Raw genomic sequence first — 21,816 nt, forward strand, 5'->3', positions numbered from 1 at the left:
ACATTTGGGTCAAAAAAAAAAATTCACCTCCTGGGCACAAAAATCCCTGACTCCGGCATCAGGAATTTTCTTCCCCGGACACAAAAAAATCTTGATTTTTAAAATCTATGAAAAACACCATTTTCAAGGATGAAATTCAACCCTGAATCTAATTCTGGTGTCAGTTTTTACATTTGGGTCAAAAAAAAAATTTTCACCCGCTGGGCACAAAAATCCCTGACCTCGGCATCAGGAATTTTCTTAGCCGGACACCAAAAAATTCTTGATTTTTAAAAACTATAAAAACCACCATTTTTATGGACGAAATTCAACCCCGAAACTAATTCTAGTGTCCATTTTTATATTTGGGTCAAAAAAAAAAATTTCACCCCCTGGGCACAAAAATCCCTGACCCCGGCATCACGAATTTCCTTCCCCGGACACTAAAAATATCTTCATTTACAAAAAGTATAAAAAACACCATTTTTAAGGATGCAATTAAACCTCGAATCTAATTCTGGTGTCTGTTTTTACATTTGGGTCAAAAAACAATTTACCTGCTGGGCATAAAAATCCCTGGCATCACGAATTTTCTTCCCCGGACACAAAAAAATCTTGATTTTTAAAATCATCTGGTGTCCGGCTAAGAAAATTCCTGATGCCAAGGTCAGGGATTTTTGTGCCCAGCGGGTGAAAATTTTTTTTTTGACCCAAATGTAAAAACTGACACCAGAATTAGATTCAGGGTTGAATTTCATCCTTGAAAATGGTGTTTTTCATAGATTTTAAAAATCAAGATTTTTTTGTGTCCGGGGAAGAAAATTCCTGATGCCGGAGTCAGGGATTTTTGTGCCCAGGAGGTGAATTTTTTTTTTTGACCCAAATGTAAAAACGGACACCAGAATTACATTCGGGGTTTAATTTCACGCTTAAAAATGGTGTTTTTTATACTTTTTAAAAATCAAGCATTTTTTGGTGTCCGGGCAAGTAAATTTCTGATGCCGGGGTCAGGGATTTTTGTGCCCAGGGGGTGAAATTTTTTTTTTGACCCAAATGTAAAAATGGACACTAGAATTAGTTTCGGGGTTGAATTTCGTCCTTAAAAATGGTGCTTTTTATAGTTTTTAAAAATCAAGAATTTTTGGTGTCCGGGCAAGAAAATTCCTGATGCCGGGGTCAGGGATTTTTGTGCCCAGCGGGTGAAAAATTTTTTTTTGACCCAAATGTAAAAACTGACACCAGAATTAGATTCAGGGTTGAATTTCATCCTTGAAAATGGTGTTTTTCATAGATTTTAAAAATCAAGATTTTTTTGTGTCCGGGGAAGAAAATTCCTGATGCCGGAGTCAGGGATTTTTGTGCCCAGCGGGTGAAAAAATTTTTTTTGACCCAAATGTAAAAACTGACACCAGAATTAGATTCAGGGTTGAATTTCATCCTTGAAAATGGTGTTTTTCATAGATTTTAAAAATCAAGATTTTTTTGTGTCCGGGGAAGAAAATTCCTGATGCCGGAGTCAGGGATTTTTGTGCCCAGGAGGTGAATTTTTTTTTTTGACCCAAATGTAAAAACGGACACCAGAATTACATTCGGGGTTTAATTTCACGCTTAAAAATGATGTTTTTTATACTTTTTAAAAATCAAGCATTTTTTGGTGTGCGGGGAAGAAAATTCGTGATGCTGGGGTCAGGGATTTTTGTGCCCAGCGGGTGAAAAAAATTTTTTTGACCCAAATGTAAAAACTGACACCAAAATTAGATTCAGGGTTGAATTTCATCCTTGAAAATGGTGTTTTTCATAGATTTTAAAAATCAAGATTTTTTTGTGTCCGGGGAAGAAAATTCCTGATGCCGGAGTCAGGGATTTTTGTGCCCAGCGGGTGAAAAATTTTTTTTTGACCCAAATGTAAAAACTGACACCAGAATTAGATTCAGGGTTGAATTTCATCCTTGAAAATGGTGTTTTTCATAGATTTTAAAAATCAAGATTTTTTTGTGTCCGGGGAAGAAAATTCCTGATGCCGGAGTCAGGGATTTTTGTGCCCAGGAGGTGAATTATTTTTTTTGACCCAAATGTAAAAACGGACACCAGAATTACATTCGGGGTTTAATTTCACGCTTAAAAATGGTGTTTTTTATACTTTTTAAAAATCAAGCATTTTTTGGTGTCCGGGCAAGTAAATTTCTGATGCCGGAGTCAGGGATTTTTGTGCCCAGGGGGTGAAATTTTTTTTTTCACCCAAATGTAAAAATGGACACTAGAATTAGTTTCGGGGTTGAATTTCGTCCTTAAAAATGGTGCTTTTTATAGTTTTTAAAAATCAAGAATATTTTGGTGTCCGGGCAAGAAAATTCCTGATGCCGGGGTCAGGGATTTTTGTGCCCAGGAGGTGAAAAAGACTTTTTGACAAAAATGTAAAAACCCAGGCCAGTATGAGATTCGGGGTTGAATTTCATCCTTAGAAATGGTGTTTTTTATAGATTTTAAAAATCAAGATTTTTTTGTGTCCGGGGAAGAAAATTCGTGATTCCAGGGATTTTTATGCCCAGCAGGTAAATTGTTTTTTGACCCAAATGTAAAAACAGACACCAGAATTAGATTCGAGGTTTAATTGCATCCTTAAAAATGGTGTTTTTTATACTTTTTGTAAATGAAGATATTTTTAGTGTCCGGGGAAGGAAATTCCTGATGCCGGGGTCAGGGATTTTTGTGCCCAGGAGGTGAATTTTTTTTTTTTGACCAAAATGTAAAAACGGACACCAGAATTACATTCGGGGTTGAATTTCACGCTTACAAATGGTGTTTTTTATAGTTTTTACAAATCAAGCATTTTTTGGTGTCCGGGCAAGTAAATTTCTGATGCCGGGGTCAGGGATTTTTGTGCCCAGGGGGTGAAATTTTTTTTTTGACCCAAATGTAAAAATGGACACTAGAATTAGTTTCGGGGTTGAATTTCGTCCTTAAAAATGGTGCTTTTTATAGTTTTTAAAAATCAAGAATTTTTTGGTGTCCGGGCAAGAAAATTCCTGATGCCGGGGTCAGGGATTTTTGTGCCCAGCGGGTGAAAATTTTTTTTTTGACCCAAATGTAAAAACTGACACCAGAATTAGATTCAGGGTTGAATTTCATCCTTGAAAATGGTGTTTTTCATAGATTTTAAAAATCAAGATTTTTTTGTGTCCGGGGAAGAAAATTCCTGATGCCGGAGTCAGGGATTTTTGTGCCCAGGAGGTGAATTTTTTTTTTGACCCAAATGTAAAAACGGACACCAGAATTACATTCGGGGTTTAATTTCACGCTTAAAAATGGTGTTTTTTATACTTTTTAAAAATCAAGCATTTTTTGGTGTCCGGGCAAGTAAATTTCTGATGCCGGGGTCAGGGATTTTTGTGCCCAGGGGGTGAAATTTTTTTTTTGACCCAAATGTAAAAATGGACACTAGAATTAGTTTCGGGGTTGAATTTCGTCCATAAAAATGGTGGTTTTTATAGTTTTTAAAAATCAAGAATTTTTTGGTGTCCGGCTAAGAAAATTCCTGATGCCGAGGTCAGGGATTTTTGTGCCCAGCGGGTGAAAATTTTTTTTTGACCCAAATGTAAAAACGGACACCAGAATTACATTCGGGGTTTAATTTCACGCTTAAAAATGGTGTTTTTTATACTTTTTAAAAATCAAGCATTTTTTGGTGTCCGGGCAAGTAAATTTCTGATGCCGGGGTCAGGGATTTTTGTGCCCAGGGGGTGAAATTTTTTTTTTGACCCAAATGTAAAAATGGACACTAGAATTAGTTTCGGGGTTGAATTTCGTCCTTAAAAATGGTGCTTTTTATAGTTTTTAAAAATCAAGAATTTTTTGGTGTCCGGGCAAGAAAATTCCTGATGACGGGGTCAGGGATTTTTGTGCCCAGGAGGTGAAAAAGATTTTTTGACACAAATGTAAAAACCGAGGCCAGCATGAGATTTGGGGTTGAATTTCATCCTTAGAAATGGTGTTTTTTATAGATTTTAAAAATCAAGATTTTTTTGGTGTCCGGGGAAGAAAATTCGTGATGCCGGCGTCAGGGATTTTTGTGCCCAGGAGGTAAATTTTTTTTGACCCAAATGTAAAAACAGACACCAGAATTAGATTCGAGTTTTAATTTCATCCTTAAAAATGGTTTTTTTCATAGATTTTAAAAATCAAGATTTTTTGGTGTCCGGGGAAGAAAATTCGTGATGCCGGGGTCAGGGATTTTTGTGCCCAGGAGGTAAATTTATTTTGACACAAATGTAAAAACCGAGGCCAGTATGAGATTCGGGGTAGAATTTCATCCTTGCAAATGGTGTTTTTCATAGATTTTAAAAATCAAGATTTTTTTGTGTCCGGGGAAGAAAATTCGTGATGCCAGGGATTTTTATGCCCAGCAGGTAAATTGTTTTTTGACCCAAATGTAAAAACAGACACCAGAATTAGATTCGAGGTTTAATTGCATCCTTAAAAATGGTGTTTTTTATACTTTTTGTAAATGAAGATATTTTTAGTGTCCGGGGAAGGAAATTCCTGATGCCGGGGTCAGGGATTTTTGTGCCCAGGAGGTGAATTTTTTTTTTTGACCCAAATGTAAAAACGGACACCAGAATTACATTTGGGGTTGAATTTCACGCTTACAAATGGTGTTTTTTATAGTTTTTAAAAATCAAGCATTTTTTGGTGTCCGGGGAAGAAAAATCGTGATGCCCGGGTCAGGGATTTTTGTGCCCAGGAGGTAATTTTTTTTTGACACAAATGTAAAAACCGAGGCCAGTATGAGATTCGGGGTTGAATTTCATCCTTAAAAATTGTTTTTTTCATAGTTTTTAAAAGCCAAGAATTTTTTAGTGTCCGGGGAAGAAAATTCCTGATGCCGGGGTCAGGGATTTTTGTGCCCAGGAGGTGAAAATGATTTTTTGACACAAATGTAAAAACCGAGGCCAGTATGAGATTCGGGGTTGAATTTCATCCTTAGAAATGGTGTTTTTTATAGATTTTAAAAATCAAGATTTTTTTGTGTCCGGGGAAGAAAATTCGTGATGCCAGGGATTTTTGTGCCCAGCAGGTAATTTTTTTTTTTACCCAAATGTAAAAACAGACACCAGAATTAGATTCGAGGTTTAATTGCATCCTTAAAAATGGTGTTTTTTATACTTTTTGTAAATGAAGATATTTTTGGTGTCCGGGGAAGGAAATTCCTGTTGCCGGGTTCAGGGATTTTTGTGCCCAGCGGGTGAAAATTTGTTTTTTGATCCAAATGTAAAAACCGAGGCCAGTATGAGATTCGGGGTTGAATTTCATCCTTAGAAATGGTGTTTTTTATAGTTTTTAAAAATCAAGCATTTTTTGGTGTCCGGGGAAGAAAATTCGTGATGCTGGGGTCAGGGATTTTTGTGCCCAGGAGGTGAAATATTTTTTTTTGACCCAAATGTAAAAACGGACTCCAGAATTAGATTTGGGGTTGAATTTCATCCTTGCAAATGGTGTTTTTCATAGATTTTAAAAATCAAGATTTTTTTGTGTCCGCGGAAGAAAATTCGTGATGCCAGGGATTTTTGTGCCCAGCAGGTAAATTGTTTTTTGACCCAAATGTAAAAACAGACACCAGAATTAGATTCGAGGTTTAATTGCACCCTTAAAAATGGTGTTTTTTATACTTTTTGTAAATGAAGATATTTTTAGTGTCCGGGGAAGGAAATTCCTGATGCCGGGGTCAGGGATTTTTGTGCCCAGGAGGTGAATTTTTTTTTTTGACGCAAATGTAAAAACGGACACCAGAATTACATTCGGGGTTGAATTTCACGCTTACAAATGGTGTTCTTTATTGTTTTTAAAAATCAAGCATTTTTTGGTGTCCGGGGAAGAAAAATCGTGATGCCCGGGTCAGGGATTTTTGTGCCCAGGAGGTAAATTTTTTTTGACACAAATGTAAAAACCGAGGCCAGTATGAGATTCGGGGTTGAATTTCATCCTTAAAAATTGTTTTTTTCATAGTTTTTAAAAGCCAAGAATTTTTTAGTGTCCGGGGAAGAAAATTCCTGATGCCGGGGTCAGGGATTTTTGTGCCCAGGAGGTGAAAAAGATTTTTTGACACAAATGTAAAAACCGAGGCCAGTATGAGATTCGGGGTTGAATTTCATCCTTAGAAATGGTGTTTTTTATAGATTTTAAAAATCAAGATTTTTTTGTGTCCGGGGAAGAAAATTCGTGATGCCAGGGATTTTTGTGCCCAGCAGGTAATTTTTTTTTTTGACCCAAATGTAAAAACAGACACCAGAATTAGATTCGAGGTTTAATTGCATCCTTAAAAATGGTGTTTTTTATACTTTTTGTAAATGAAGATATTTTTGGTGTCCGGGGAAGGAAATTCCTGATGCCGGGGTCAGGGATATTTCTGCCCAGGAAGTGAAATTTTTTTTTGACCCAAATGTAAAAACGGACGCCAGAATTACATTCGGGGTTGAATTTCACGCTTAAAAATGGTGTTTTTTATAGTTTTTAAAAATCAAGCATTTTTGGTGTCCGGGGAAGAAAATTCCTGTTGCCGGGTTCAGGGATTTTTGTGCCCAGCGGGTGAAAATTTTTTTTTTGACCCAAATGTAAAAACGGACGCCAGAATTAGATTCAGGGTTGAATTTCATCCTTGAAAATGGTGTTTTTCATAGATTTTAAAAATCAAGATTTTTTTGTGTCCGGGGAAGAAAATTCCTGATGCCGGAGTCAGGGATTTTTGTGCCCAGGGGGTGAAATTTTTTTTTTGACCCAAATGTAAAAATGGACACTAGAATTAGTTTCGGGGTTGAATTTCGTCCTTAAAAATGGTGCTTTTTATAGTTTTTAAAAATCAAGAATTTTTTGGTGTCCGGGCAAGAAAATTCCTGATGCCGGGGTCAGGGATTTTTGTGCCCAGGAGGTGAAAAAGATTTTTTAACACAAATGTAAAAACCGAGGCCAGTATGAGATTCGGGGTTGAATTTCATCCTTAGAAATGGTGTTTTTTATAGATTTTAAAAATCAAGATTTTTTTGGTGTCCGGGGAAGAAAATTCGTGATGCCGGGGTCAGGGATTTTTGTGCCCAGGAGGTAAATTTTTTTTGACCCAAATGTAAAAACAGACACCAGAATTAGATTCGAGTTTTAATTTCATCCTTAAAAATGGTTTTTTTCATAGATTTTAAAAATCAAGATTTTTTGGTGTCCGGGGAAGAAAATTCGTGATGCCTGGGTCAGGGATTTTTGTGCCCAGGAGGTAAAAATTTTTTTGACACAAATGTAAAAACCGAGGCCAGTATGAGATTCGGGGTTGAATTTCATCCTTAGAAATTGTGTTTTTTATAGTTTTTAAAAATCAAGCATTTTTTGGTGTCTGGGGAAGAAAATTCGTGATGCCAGGGATTTTTATGCCTAGCAGGTAAAAACTTTTTTGACCCAAATGTAAAAACAGACACAAGAATTACATTCGAGTTTTAATTTCATCCTTAAAAATGGTGTTTTTAATAGTTTTTGTAAATGAAGATATTTTTGGTGTCCGGGGAAGGAAATTCCTGATGTCAGGGATTTTTGTGCCCAGGAGGTGAATTTTTTTTTGACCCAAATGTAAAAACGGATGCCAGAATTAGATTCGTGGTTGAATTTCATCCTTAAAAATGATGTTTTTTATACTTTTTAAAAATCAATCATTTTTTGGTGTCTGGGGAAGAAAATTCCTGTTGCCGGGTTCAGGGATTTTTGTGCCCAGGAGGTGAAATTTTTTTTTTGACCCAAATGTAAAAACGGACCCCAGAATTAGATTCGGGGTTGAATTTCATCCTTAAAAATGATGTTTTTTATACTTTTTAAAAACCAAGCATTTTTTGGTGTCTGGGGAAGAAAATTCCTGTTGCCGGGTTCAGGGATTTTTGTGCCCAGGAGGTGATTTTTTTTTTGACCCAAATGTAAAAACGGACACCAGAATTAGATTCGGGGTTGAATTTCATCCTTATAAATGGTGTTTTTCATAGATTTTAAAAATCAAGATTTTTTTGTGTCCGGGGAAGAAACTTCCTGTTGCCGGGTTCAGGGATTTTTGTGCCCAGGGGGTGAAAATTTTTTTTCACCCAAATGTAAAAATGGACACTAGAATTAGTTTCGGGGTTGAATTTCGTCCTTAAAAATGGTGTTTTTTATAGTTTTTAAAAATCAAGAATTTTTTGGTGTCCGGGCAAGAAAATTCCTGATGCCGGGGTCAGGGATTTTTGTGCCCAGGAGGTGAAAAAGATTTTTTGACACAAATGTAAAAACCGAGGCCAGCATGAGATTCGGGGTTGAATTTCTTCCTTAGAAATTGTGTTTTTTATAGATTTTAAAAATCAAGCATTTTTTGGTGTCCGGGGAAGAAAATTCGTGATGCTAGGGTCAGGGATTTTTGTGCCCAGGAGGTGAATTTTTTTTTTGACACAAATGTAAAAACCGAGGCCAGTATGAGATTCGGGGTTGAATTTCATCCTTAGAAATGGTGTTTTTTATAGATTTTAAAAATCAAGATTTTTTTGTGTCCGGGGAAGAATATTCGTGATGCCAGGGATTTTTGTGGCCAGCAGGTAATTTTTTTTTGACCCAAATGTAAAAACAGACACCAGAATTAGATTTGAGGTTTAATTGCATCCTTAAAAATGGTGTTTTTTATACTTTTTGTAAATGAAGATATTTTTGGTGTCCGGGGAAGGAAATTCCTGATGCCGGGGTCAGGGATATTTCTGCCCAGGAAGTGAAATTTTTCTTTGACCCAAATGTAAAAACGGACGCCAGAATTACATTCGGGGTTGAATTTCACGCTTAAAAATGGTGTTTTTTATAGTTTTTAAAAATCAAGCATTTTTGGTGTCCGGGGAAGAAAATTCCTGTTGCCGGGTTCAGGGATTTTTGTGCCCAGCAGGTGAAAATTTTTTTTTTGACCCAAATGTAAAAACTGACGCCAGAATTAGATTCAGGGTTGAATTTCATCCTTGAAAATGGTGTTTTTCATAGATTTTAAAAATCAAGATTTTTTTGTGTCCGGGGAAGAAAATTCCTGATGCCGGGGTCAGGGATTTTTGTGCCCAGGAGGTAAATTTTTTTTGACCCAAATGTAAAAACAGACACCAGAATTAGATTCGAGTTTTAATTTCATGCTCAAAAATGGTTTTTTTCATAGATTTTAAAAATCAAGATTTTTTGGTGTCCGGGGAAGAAAATTCGTGATGTCGGGGTCAGGGATTTTTGTGCCCAGGAGGTAAATTTTTTTTTTTACACAAATGTAAAAACCGAGGCCAGTATGAGATTCGGGGTTGAATTTCATCCTTAGAAATGGTGTTTTTTATAGTTTTTAAAAATCAAGCATTTTTTGGTGTGCGGGGAAGAAAATTCGTGATGCTGGGGTCAGGGATTTTTGTGCCCATGAGGTGAAATATTTTTTTTTTGACCCAAATGTAAAAACGGACTCCAGAATTAGATTCGGGGTTGAATTTCATCCTTAGAAATGGTGTTTTTTATAGATTTTAAATTTCAAGATTTTTTTGTGTCCGGGGAAGAAAATTCGTGATGCCAGGGATTTTTATGCCCAGCAGGTAAATTTCACGCTTACAAATGGTGTTTTTTATAGTTTTTAAAAATCAAGCATTTTTTGGTGTCCGGGGAAGAAAATTCGTGATGCCGGGGTCAGGGATTTTTGTGCCCAGGAAGTAAATTTTTTTTGACACAAATGTGAAAACCGAGGCCAGTATGAGATTTGGGGTTGAATTTCATCCTTAAAAATGGTTTTTTTCATAGTTTTTAAAAACCAAGAATTTTTTAGTGTCCGGGGAAGAAAATTCGAAATTTTTTTTTTGACCCAAATGTAAAAATGGACGCTAGAATTAGTTTCGGGGTTGAATTTCGTCCTTAAAAATGGTGGTTTTTATAGTTTTTAAAAATCAAGAATTTTTTGGTGTCCGGGCAAGAAAATTCCTGATGCCGGGGTCAGGGAATTTTGTGCCCAGCGGGTGAAAATTTTTTTTTTGACCCAAATGTAAAAACTGACACCAGAATTAGATTCAGGGTTGAATTTCATCCTTGAAAATGGTGTTTTTCATAGATTTTAAAAATCAAGATTTTTTTGTGTCCGGGGAAGAAAATTCCTGTTGCCGGAGTCAGGGATTTTTGTGCGCAGGAGGTGAATTTTTTTTTTTGACCCAAATGTAAAAACTGACACCAGAATTACATTCGGGGTTTAATTTCACGCTTAAAAATGGTGTTTTTTATACTTTTTAAAAATCAAGCATTTTTTGGTGTCCGGGCAAGTAAATTTCTGATGCCGGGGTCAGGGATTTTTCTGCCCAGGGGGTGAAATTTTTTTTTTGACCCAAATGTAAAAATGGACACTAGAATTAGTTTCGGGGTTGAATTTCGTCCTTAAAAATGGTGCTTTTTATAGTTTTTAAAAATCAAGAATTTTTTGGTGTCCGGGCAAGAAAATTCCTGATGCCGGGGTCAGGAATTTTTGTGCCCAGGAGGTGAAAAAGATTTTTTGACACAAATGTAAAAACCGAGGCCAGTATGAGATTCGGGGTTGAATTTCATCCTTAGAAATGGTGTTTTTTATAGATTTTAAAAATCAAGATTTTTTTGTGTCCGGGGAAGAAAATTCGTGATGCCAGGGATTTTTATGCCCAGCAGGTAAATTGTTTTTTGACCCAAATGTAAAAACAGACACCAGAATTAGATTCGAGGTTTAATTGCATCCTTAAAAATGGTGTTTTTTATACTTTTTGTAAATGAAGATATTTTTAGTGTCCGGGGAAGGAAATTCCTGATGCCGGGGTCAGGGATTTTTGTGCCCAGGAGGTGAATTTTTTTTTTTTGACCGAAATGTAAAAACGGACACCAGAATTACATTCGGGGTTGAATTTCACGCTTACAAATGGTGTTTTTTATAGTTTTTAAAAATCAAGCATTTTTTGGTGTCCGGGGAAGAAAATTCGTGATGCCGGGGTCAGGGATTTTTGTGCCCAGGAGGTAAATTTTTTTTGACACAAATGTAAAAACCGAGGCCAGTATGAGAGTCGGGGTTGAATTTCATCCTTAAAAATGGTTTTTTTCATAGTTTTTAAAAACCAAGAATTTTTTAGTGTCCGGGGAAGAAAATTCGTGATGCCGGGGTCAGGGATTTTTGTGCCCAGGAGGTAAATATTTTTTGACCCAAATGTAAAAACAGACACCAGAATTAGATTTGAGTTTTAATTTCATCCTCAAAAATGGTTTTTTTCATAGATTTTAAAAATCAAGATTTTTTGGTGTCCGGGGAAGAAAATTCGTGATGCTAGGGTCAGTGGTTGAATTTCATCCTTAGAAATGGTGTTTTTTATAGTTTTTAAAAATCAAGCATTTTTTGGTGTCCGGGGAAGAAAATTCGTGATGCTGGGGTCAGGGATTTTTGTGCCCAGGAGGTGAAATATTTTTTTTGACCCAAATGTAATAACGGACTCCAGAATTAGATTTGGGGTTGAATTTCATCCTTGCAAATGGTGTTTTTCATAGATTTTAAAAATCAAGATTTTTTTGTGTCCGGGGAAGAAAATTCGTGATGCCAGGGATTTTTGTGCCCAGCAGGTAAATTGTTTTTTGACGCAAATGTAAAAACAGACACCAGAATTAGATTCGAGGTTTAATTGCACCCTTAAAAATGGTGTTTTTTATACTTTTTAAAAATCAAGCATTTTTTGGTGTCCGGGCAAGTAAATTTCTGATGCCGGGGTCAGGGATTTTTGTGCCCAGGGGGTGAAATTTTTTTTTTGACCCAAATGTAAAAATGGACACTAGAATTAGTTTCGGGGTTGAATTTCGTCCTTAAAAATGGTGCTTTTTATAGTTTTTAAAAATCAAGAATTTTTTGGTGTCCGGGCAAGAAAATTCCTGATCCCGGGGTCAGGGATTTTTGTGCCCAGGATGTGAAAAAGATTTTTTGACACAAATGTAAAAACCGAGGCCAGTATGAGATTCGGGGTTGAATTTCATCCTTAGAAATGGTGTTTTTTATAGATTTTAAAAATCAAGATTTTTTTTGTGTCCGGGGAAAAAAATTCGTGATGCCAGGTATTTTTATGCCCAGCAGGTAAATTGTATTTTGACCCAAATGTAAAAACAGACACCAGAATTAGATTCGAGGTTTAATTGCATCCTTAAAAATGGTGTTTTTTATACTTTTTGTAAATGAAGATATTTTTAGTGTCCGGGGAAGGAAATTCCTGATGCCGGGGTCAGGGATTTTTGTGCCCAGGAGGTGAATTTTTTTTTTTGACCCAAATGTAAAAACGGACACCAGAATTACATTCGGGGTTGAATTTCACGCTTACAAATGGTGTTTTTTATAGTTTTTAAAAATCAAGCATTTTTTGGTGTCCGGGGAAGAAAATTCGTGATGCCGGGGTCAGGGATTTTTGTGCCCAGGAGGTAAATTTTTTTGACACAAATGTAAAAACCGAGGCCAGTATGAGATTCGGGGTTGAATTTCATCCTTCAAAATGGTTTTTTTCATAGTTTTTAAAAATCAAGAATTTTTTAGTGTCCGGGGAAGAAAATTCGTGATGCCGTGGTCAGGGATTTTTGTGCCCAGGGGGTGAATTTTTTTTTTTGACCCAAATGTAAAAATGGACACTAGAATTAGTTTCGGGGTTGAATTTCGTCCTTAAAAATGGTGCTTTTTATAGTTTTTAAAAATCAAGAATTTTTTGGTGTCCGGGGAAGAAAATTCCTGATGCCGGGGTCAGGGATTTTTGTGCCCAGGAGGTGAAAAAGATTTTTTGACACAAATGTAAAAACCCAGGCCAGTATGAGATTCGGGGTTGAATTTCATCCTTAGAAATGGTGTTTTTTATAGATTTTAAAAATCAAGCATTTTTTGGTGTCCGGGGAAGAAAATTCGTGATGCTAGGGTCAGGGATTTTTGTGCCCAGGAGGTGAAATTTTTTTTTGACACAAATGTAAAAACCGAGGCCAGTATGAGATTCGGGGTTGAATTTCATCCTTAGAAATGGTGTTTTTTATAGATTTTAAAAATCAAGATTTTTTTGTGTCCGGGGAAAAAAATTCGTGATGCCAGGGATTTTTGTGCCCAGCAGGTAATTTTTTTTTTTTGACCTAAATGTAAAAACAGACACCAGAATTAGATTCGAGGTTTAATTGCATCCTTAAAAATGGTGTTTTTTATACTTTTTGTAAATGAAGATATTTTTGGTGTCCGGGGAAGGAAATTCCTGATGCCGGGGTCAGGGATTTTTCTGCCCAGGGGGTGAAATTTTTTTTTTGACCCAAATGTAAAAATGGACACTAGAATTAGTTTCGGGGTTGAATTTCGTCCTTAAAAATGGTGCTTTTTATAGTTTTTAAAAATCAAGAATTTTTTGGTGTCCGGGCAAGAAAATTCCTGATACCGGGGTCAGGAATTTTTGTGCCCAGGAGGTGAAAAAGATTTTTTGACACAAATGTAAAAACCGAGGCCAGTATGAGATTCGGGGTTGAATTTCATCCTTAGAAATGGTGTTTTTTATAGATTTTAAAAATCAAGATTTTTTTGTGTCCGGGGAAGAAAATTCGTGATGCCAGGGATTTTTATGCCCAGCAGGTAAATTGTTTTTTGACCCAAATGTAAAAACAGACACCAGAATTAGATTCGAGGTTTAATTGCATCCTTAAAAATGGTGTTTTTTATACTTTTTGTAAATGAAGATATTTTTAGTGTCCGGGGAAGGAAATTCCTGATGCCGGGGTCAGGGATTTTTGTGCCCAGGAGGTGAATTTTTTTTTTTGACCGAAATGTAAAAACGGACACCAGAATTACATTCGGGGTTGAATTTCACGCTTACAAATGGTGTTTTTTATAGTTTTTAAAAATCAAGCATTTTTTGGTGTCCGGGGAAGAAAATTCGTGATGCCGGGGTCAGGGATTTTTGTGCCCAGGAGGTAAATTTTTTTTGACACAAATGTAAAAACCGAGGCCAGTATGAGATTCGGGGTTGAATTTCATCCTTAAAAATGGTTTTTTTCATAGTTTTTAAAAACCAAGAATTTTTTAGTGTCCGGGGAAAAAAATTCGTGATGCCGGGGTCAGGGATTTTTGTGCCCAGGGGGTGAAATTTTTTTTTTTACCCAAATGTAAAAATGGACACTAGAATTAGTCTCAGGGTTGAATTTCGTCCTTAAAAATGGTGCTTTTTATAGTTTTTAAAAATCAAGAATTTTTTGGTGTCCGGGCAAGAAAATTCCTGATGCCGGCGTCAGGGATTTTTGTGCCCAGGAGGTGAAAAAGATTTTTTGACACAAATGTAAAAACCGAGGCCAGTATGAGATTCGGGGTTGAATTTCATCCTTAGAAATGGTGTTTTTTATAGATTTTAAAAATCAAGATTTTTTTGTGTCCGGGGAAGAAAATTCGTGATGCCAGGGATATTTATGCCCAGCAGGTAAAAAATTTTTTGACCCAAATGTAAAAACAGACACAAGATTTACATTTGAGTTTTAATTTCATCCTTAAAAATGGTGTTTTTAATAGTTTTTGTAAATGAAGATATTTTTGGTGTCCGGGGAAGGAAATTCCTGATGTCAGGGATTTTTGTGCCCAGGAGGTGAATTTTTTTTTGACCCAAATGTAAAAACGGATGCCAGAATTAGATTCAGGGTTGAATTTCATCCTTAAAAATGATGTTTTTTATACTTTTTAAAAATCAATCATTTTTTGGTGTCCGGGGTAGAAACTTCCTGTTGCCGGGTTCAGGGATTTTTGTGCCCAGGGGGTGAAATTTTTTTTTGACCCAAATGTAAAAATGGACACTAGAATTAGTTTCGGGGTTGAATTTCGTCCTTAAAAATGGTGTTTTTTATAGTTTTTAAAAATCAAGAATTTTTTGGTGTCCGGGCAAGAAAATTCCTGATGCCGGGGTCAGGGATTTTTGTGCCCAGGAGGTGAATTTTTTTTTTGACCCAAATGTAAAAACGGACGCCAGAATTAGATTCGGGGTTGAATTTCACACTTACAAATGGTGTTTTTTATAGTTATAAAAATCAAGCATATTTTGGTGTCCGGGCAAGTAAATTTCTGATGCCGGGGTCAGGGATTTTTGTGCCCAGCGGGTGAAAAAATTTTTTTTGACCCAAATGTAAAAACGGACACCAGAATTAGATTCAGGTTTGAATTTCATCCTTGAAAATGGTGTTTTTCATAGATTTTAAAAATCAAGATTTTTTTGTGTCCGGGGAAGAAAATTCCTGATGCCGGAGTCAGGGATTTTTGTGCCCAGGAGGTGAATTTTTTTTTTTTTGACCCAAATGTAAAAACGGACACCAGAATTACATTCGGGGTTTAATTTCACGCTTAAAAATGGTGGTTTTTATACTTTTTAAAAATCAAGATTTTTTGGTGTCCGGGCAAGTAAATTTCTGATGCCGGGGTCAGGGATTTTTGTGCCCAGGGGGTGAAATTTTTTTTTTGACCCAAATGTAAAAATGGACACTAGAATTAGTTTCAGGGTTGAATTTCGTCCTTAAAAATGGTGCTTTTTATAGTTTTTAAAAATCAAGAATTTTTTGGTGTCCGGGCAAGAAAATTCCTGATGCCGGGGTCAGGGATTTTTGTGCCCAGGAGGTGAAAAAGATTTTTTGACACAAATGTAAAAACCGAGGCCAGTATGAGATTTGGGGTTGAATTTCATCCTTAGAAATGGTGTTTTTTATAGATTTTAAAAATCAAGATTTTTTTGGTGTCCGGGGAAGAAAATTCGTGATGCCGGGGTCAGGGATTTTTGTGCCCAGGAGGTAAATTTTTTTTGACCCAAATGTAAAAACAGACACCAGAATTAGATTCGAGTTTTAATTTCATCCATAAAAATGGTTTTTTTCATAGATTTTAAAAATCAAGATTTTTTTGTGTCCGGGGAAGAAAATTCCTGATGCCGGAGTCAGGGATTTTTGTGCCCAGGAGGTGAATTTTTTTTTTTTGACCCAAATGTAAAAACGGATGCCAGAATTAGATTCGGGGTTGAATTTCATCCTTAAAAATGATGTTTTTTATACTTTTTAAAAATCAATCATTTTTTGGTGTCCGGGGTAGAAACTTCCTGTTGCCGGGTTCAGGGATTTTTGTACCCAGGGGGTGAAATTTTTTTTTGACCCAAATGTAAAAACGGACGCCAGAATTAGATTCGGGGTTGAATTTAACGCTTACAAATGGTGTTTTTTATAGTTATAAAAATCAAGCATTTTTTGGTGTCCGGGCAAGTAAATTTCTGATGCCGGGGTCAGGGATTTTTGTGCCCAGGGGGTGAAATATTTTTTTTGACCCAAATGTAAAAACCGAGGCCAGTATGAGATTCGGGGTTGAATTTCATCCTTAAAAATGTTTTTTTTTCATAGTTTTTAAAAACCAAGAATTTTTTAGTGTCCGGGGAAGAAAATTCCTGATACCGGGGTCAGGGATTTTTGTGCCCAGGGGGTGAAATTTTTTTTTTGACCCAAATATAAAAATGGACACTAGAATTAGTTTCGGGGTTGAATTTCGTCCATAAAAATGGTGGTTTTTATAGTTTTTAAAAATCAAGAATTTTTTGGTGTCCGGGCAAGAAAATTCCTGATGCCGGGGTCAGGGATTTTTGTGCCCAGCGGGTGAAAAAATTTTTTTTGACCCAAATGTAAAAACTGACACCAGAATTAGATTCAGGGTTGAATTTCATCCTTAAAAATTTTGTTTTTTATACTTTTTAAAAATCAAGCATTTTTTGGTGTCTGGGGAAGAAAATTCCTGTTGCCGGGTTCAGGGATTTTTGTGCCCAGGAGGTGATTTTTTTTTTTGACCCAAATGTAAAAACGGACACCAGAATTAGATTCGGGGTTGAATTTCATCCTTATAAATGGTGTTTTTCATAGATTTTAAAAATCAAGATTTTTTTGTGTCCGGGGAAGAAAATTCGTGATGCCAGGGATTTTTATGCCCAGCAGGTAAATTGTTTTTTTTGACCCAAATGTAAAAACGGACACCAGAATTACATTCGGGGTTTAATTTCACGCTTAAAAATGGTGTTTTTTATACTTTTTAAAAATCAAGCATTTTTTGGTGTCCGGGCAAGTAAATTTCTGATGCCGGGGTCAGGGATTTTTGTGCCCAGGAGGTGATTTTTTTTTTTGACCCAAATGTAAAAATGGACACTAGAATTAGTTTCGGGGTTGAATTTCGTCCTTAAAAATGGTGCTTTTTATAGTTTTTAAAAATCAAGCATTTTTTGGTGTCCGGGGAAGAAAATTCGTAATGCTGGGGTCAGGGATTTTTGTGCCCAGGAGGTGAATTTTTTTTTTGACACAAATGTAAAAACTGAGGCCAGTATGAGATTCGGGGTTGAATTTCATCCTTAGAAATGGTGTTTTTTATAGATTTTAAAAATCAAGATTTTTTTGTGTCCGGGGAAGAAAATTCGTGATGCCAGGGATATTTATGCCCAGCAGGTAAAAAATTTTTTGACCCAAATGTAAAAACAGACACAAGATTTACATTTGAGTTTTAATTTCATCCTTAAAAATGGTGTTTTTAATAGTTTTTGTAAATGAAGATATTTTTGGTGTCCGGGGAAGGAAATTCCTGATGTCAGGGATTTTTGTGCCCAGGAGGTGAATTTTTTTTTGACCCAAATGTAAAAACGGATGCCAGAATTAGATTCGGGGTTGAATTTCATCCTTAAAAATGATGTTTTTTATACTTTTTAAAAATCAATCATTTTTTGGTGTCCGGGGTAGAAACTTCCTGTTGCCGGGTTCAGGGATTTTTGTGCCCAGGGGGTGAATTTTTTTTTTGACCCAAATGTAAAAATGGACACTAGAATTAGTTTCGGGGTTGAATTTCGTCCTTAAAAATGGTGTTTTTCATAGTTTTTAAAAACCAAGAATTTTTTAGTGTCCGGGGAAGAAAATTCCTGATACCGGGGTCAGGGATTTTTGTGCCCAGGAGGTGAATTTTTTTTTTGACCCAAATGTAAAAACGGACGCCAGAATTAGATTCGGGGTTGAATTTAACGCTTACAAATGGTGTTTTTTATACTTTTTAAAAATCAATCATTTTTTGGTGTCCGGGGTAGAAACTTCCTGTTGCCGGGTTCAGGGATTTTTGTGCCCAGGGGGTGAAATTTTTTTTTGACCCAAATGTAAAAATGGACACTAGAATTAGTTTCGGGGTTGAATTTCGTCCTTAAAAATGGTGTTTTTTATAGTTTTTAAAAATCAAGAATTTTTTGGTGTCCGGGCAAGAAAATTCCTGATGCCGGGGTCAGGGATTTTTGTGCCCAGGAGGTGAATTTTTTTTTTGACCCAAATGTAAAAACGGACGCCAGAATTAGATTCGGGGTTGAATTTCACACTTACAAATGGTGTTTTTTATAGTTATAAAAATCAAGCATTTTTTGGTGTCCGGGCAAGTAAATTTCTGATGCCGGGGTCAGGGATTTTTGTGCCCAGCGGGTGAAAAAATTTTTTTTGACCCAAATGTAAAAACGGACACCAGAATTAGATTCAGGGTTGAATTTCATCCTTGAAAATGGTGTTTTTCATAGATTTTAAAAATCAAGATTTTTTTGTGTCCGGGGAAGAAAATTCCTGATGCCGGAGTCAGGGATTTTTGTGCCCAGGAGGTGAATTTTTTTTTTTTGACCCAAATGTAAAAACGGACACCAGAATTACATTCGGGGTTTAATTTCACGCTTAAAAATGGTGGTTTTTATACTTTTTAAAAATCAAGATTTTTTGGTGTCCGGGCAAGTAAATTTCTGATGCCGGGGTCAGGGATTTTTGTGCCCAGGGGGTGAAATTTTTTTTTTGACCCAAATGTAAAAATGGACACTAGAATTAGTTTCACGGTTGAATTTCGTCCTTAAAAATGGTGCTTTTTATAGTTTTTAAAAATCAAGAATTTTTTGGTGTCCGGGCAAGAAAATTCCTGATGCCGGGGTCAGGGATTTTTGTGCCCAGGAGGTGAAAAAGATTTTTTGACACAAATGTAAAAACCGAGGCCAGTATGAGATTTGGGGTTGAATTTCATCCTTAGAAATGGTGTTTTTTATAGATTTTAAAAATCAAGATTTTTTTGGTGTCCGGGGAAGAAAATTCGTGATGCCGGGGTCAGGGATTTTTGTGCCCAGGAGGTAAATTTTTTTTGACCCAAATGTAAAAACAGACACCAGAATTAGATTCGAGTTTTAATTTCATCCATAAAAATGGTTTTTTTCATAGATTTTAAAAATCAAGATTTTTTTGTGTCCGGGGAAGAAAATTCCTGATGCCGGAGTCAGGGATTTTTGTGCCCAGGAGGTGAATTTTTTTTTTTTGACCCAAATGTAAAAACGGATGCCAGAATTAGATTCGGGGTTGAATTTCATCCTTAAAAATGATGTTTTTTATACTTTTTAAAAATCAATCATTTTTTGGTGTCCGGGGTAGAAACTTCCTGTTGCCGGGTTCAGGGATTTTTGTACCCAGGGGGTGAAATTTTTTTTTGACCCAAATGTAAAAACGGACGCCAGAATTAGATTCGGGGTTGAATTTAACGCTTACAAATGGTGTTTTTTATAGTTATAAAAATCAAGCATTTTTTGGTGTCCGGGCAAGTAAATTTCTGATGCCGGGGTCAGGGATTTTTGTGCCCAGGGGGTGAAATTTTTTTTTTGACCCAAATGTAAAAATGGACACTAGAATTAGTTTCGGGGTTGAATTTCGTCCTTAAAAATGGTGCTTTTTATAGTTTTTAAAAATCAAGAATTTTTTGGTGTCCGGGCAAGAAAATTCCTGATGCCGGGGTCAGGGATTTTTGTGCCCAGGAGGTGAAAAAGATTTTTTGACACAAATGTAAAAACCAAGGCCAGTATGAGATTCGGGGTTGAATTTCATCCTTAGAAATGGTGTTTTTTATAGATTTTAAAAATCAAGATTTTTTTGTGTCTAGGGAAGAAAATTCGTGATGCCGGGGTCAGGGATTTTTGTGCCCAGGAGGTAAATTTTTTTTGACCCAAATGTAAAAACAGACACCAGAATTAGATTCGAATTTTAATTTCATCCTTAAAAATGATTTTTTTCATAGATTTTAAAAATCAAGATTTTTTGGTGTCCGGGGAAGAAAATTCGTGATGCCAGGGATTTTTATGCCCAGCAGGTAAATTGTTTTTTGACCCAAATGTAAAAACAGACACCAGAATTAGATTCAAGGTTTAATTGCATCCTTAAAAATGGTGTTTTTTATACTTTTTGTAAATGAAGATATTTTTAGTGTCCGGGGAAGGAAATTCGTGATGCCGGGGTCAGGGATTTTTGTGCCCAGGGGGTGAAATTTTTTTTTTGACCCAAATATAAAAATGGACACTAGAATTAGTTTCGGGGTTGAATTTCGTCCATAAAAATGGTGGTTTTTATAGTTTTTAAAAATCAAGAATTTTTTGGTGTCCGGGCAAGAAAATTCCTGATGCCGGGGTCAGGGATTTTTGTGCCCAGCGGGTGAAAAAATTTTTTTTGACCCAAATGTAAAAACTGACACCAGAATTAGATTCAGGGTTGAATTTCATCCTTAAAAATTTTGTTTTTTATACTTTTTAAAAATCAAGCATTTTTTGGTGTCTGGGGAAGAAAATTCCTGTTGCCGGGTTCAGGGATTTTTGTGCCCAGGAGGTGATTTTTTTTTTTGACCCAAATGTAAAAACGGACACCAGAATTAGATTCGGGGTTGAATTTCATCCTTATAAATGGTGTTTTTCATAGATTTTAAAAATCAAGATTTTTTTGTGTCCGGGGAAGAAAATTCGTGATGCCAGGGATTTTTATGCCCAGCAGGTAAATTGTTTTTTTTGACCCAAATGTAAAAACGGACACCAGAATTACATTCGGGGTTTAATTTCACGCTTAAAAATGGTGTTTTTTATACTTTTTAAAAATCAAGCATTTTTTGGTGTCCGGGCAAGTAAATTTCTGATGCCGGGGTCAGGGATTTTTGTGCCCAGGAGGTGATTTTTTTTTTTGACCCAAATGTAAAAATGGACACTAGAATTAGTTTCGGGGTTGAATTTCGTCCTTAAAAATGGTGCTTTTTATAGTTTTTAAAAATCAAGAATTTTTTGGTGTCCGGGCAAGAAAATTCCTGATGCCGGGGTCAGGGATTTTTGTGCCCAGGAGGTGAAAAAGGTTTTTTGACACAAATGTAAAAACCGAAGCCAGTATGAGATTCGGGGTTGAATTTCATCCTTAGAAATGGTGTATTTTATAGATTTTAAAAATCAAGATTTTTTTGGTGTCCGGGGAAGAAAATTCGTGATGCCGGGGTCAGGGATTTTTGTGCCCAGGAGGTAAATTTTTTTTTCACCCAAATGTAAAAACAGACACCAGAATTAGATTCGGGGTTGAATTTCATCCTTAGAAATGGTGTTTTTTATAGTTTTTAAAAATCAAGCATTTTTTGGTGTCCGGGGAAGAAAATTCGTGATGCTGGGGTCAGGGATTTTTGTGCCCAGGAGGTGAAATTTTTTTTTTGACACAAATGTAAAAACTGAGGCCAGTATGAGATTCGGGGTTGAATTTCATCCTTAGAAACGGTGTTTTTTATAGATTTTAAAAATCAAGATTTTTTTGTGTCCGGGGAAGAAAATTCGTGATGCCAGGGATTTTTATGCCCAGCAGGTAAATTGTTTTTTGACCCAAATGTAAAAACAGACACCAGAATTAGATTCGAGGTTTAATTGCATCCTTAAAAATGGTGTTTTTATACTTTTTGTAAATGAAGATATTTTTAGTGTCCGGGGAAGGAAATTCCTGATGCCGGGGTCA

This window comes from Vipera berus, assembly GCF_964194415.1.
Source record: "Vipera berus genome assembly, chromosome: 2".
NCBI lineage: Eukaryota > Metazoa > Chordata > Lepidosauria > Squamata > Viperidae > Vipera > Vipera berus.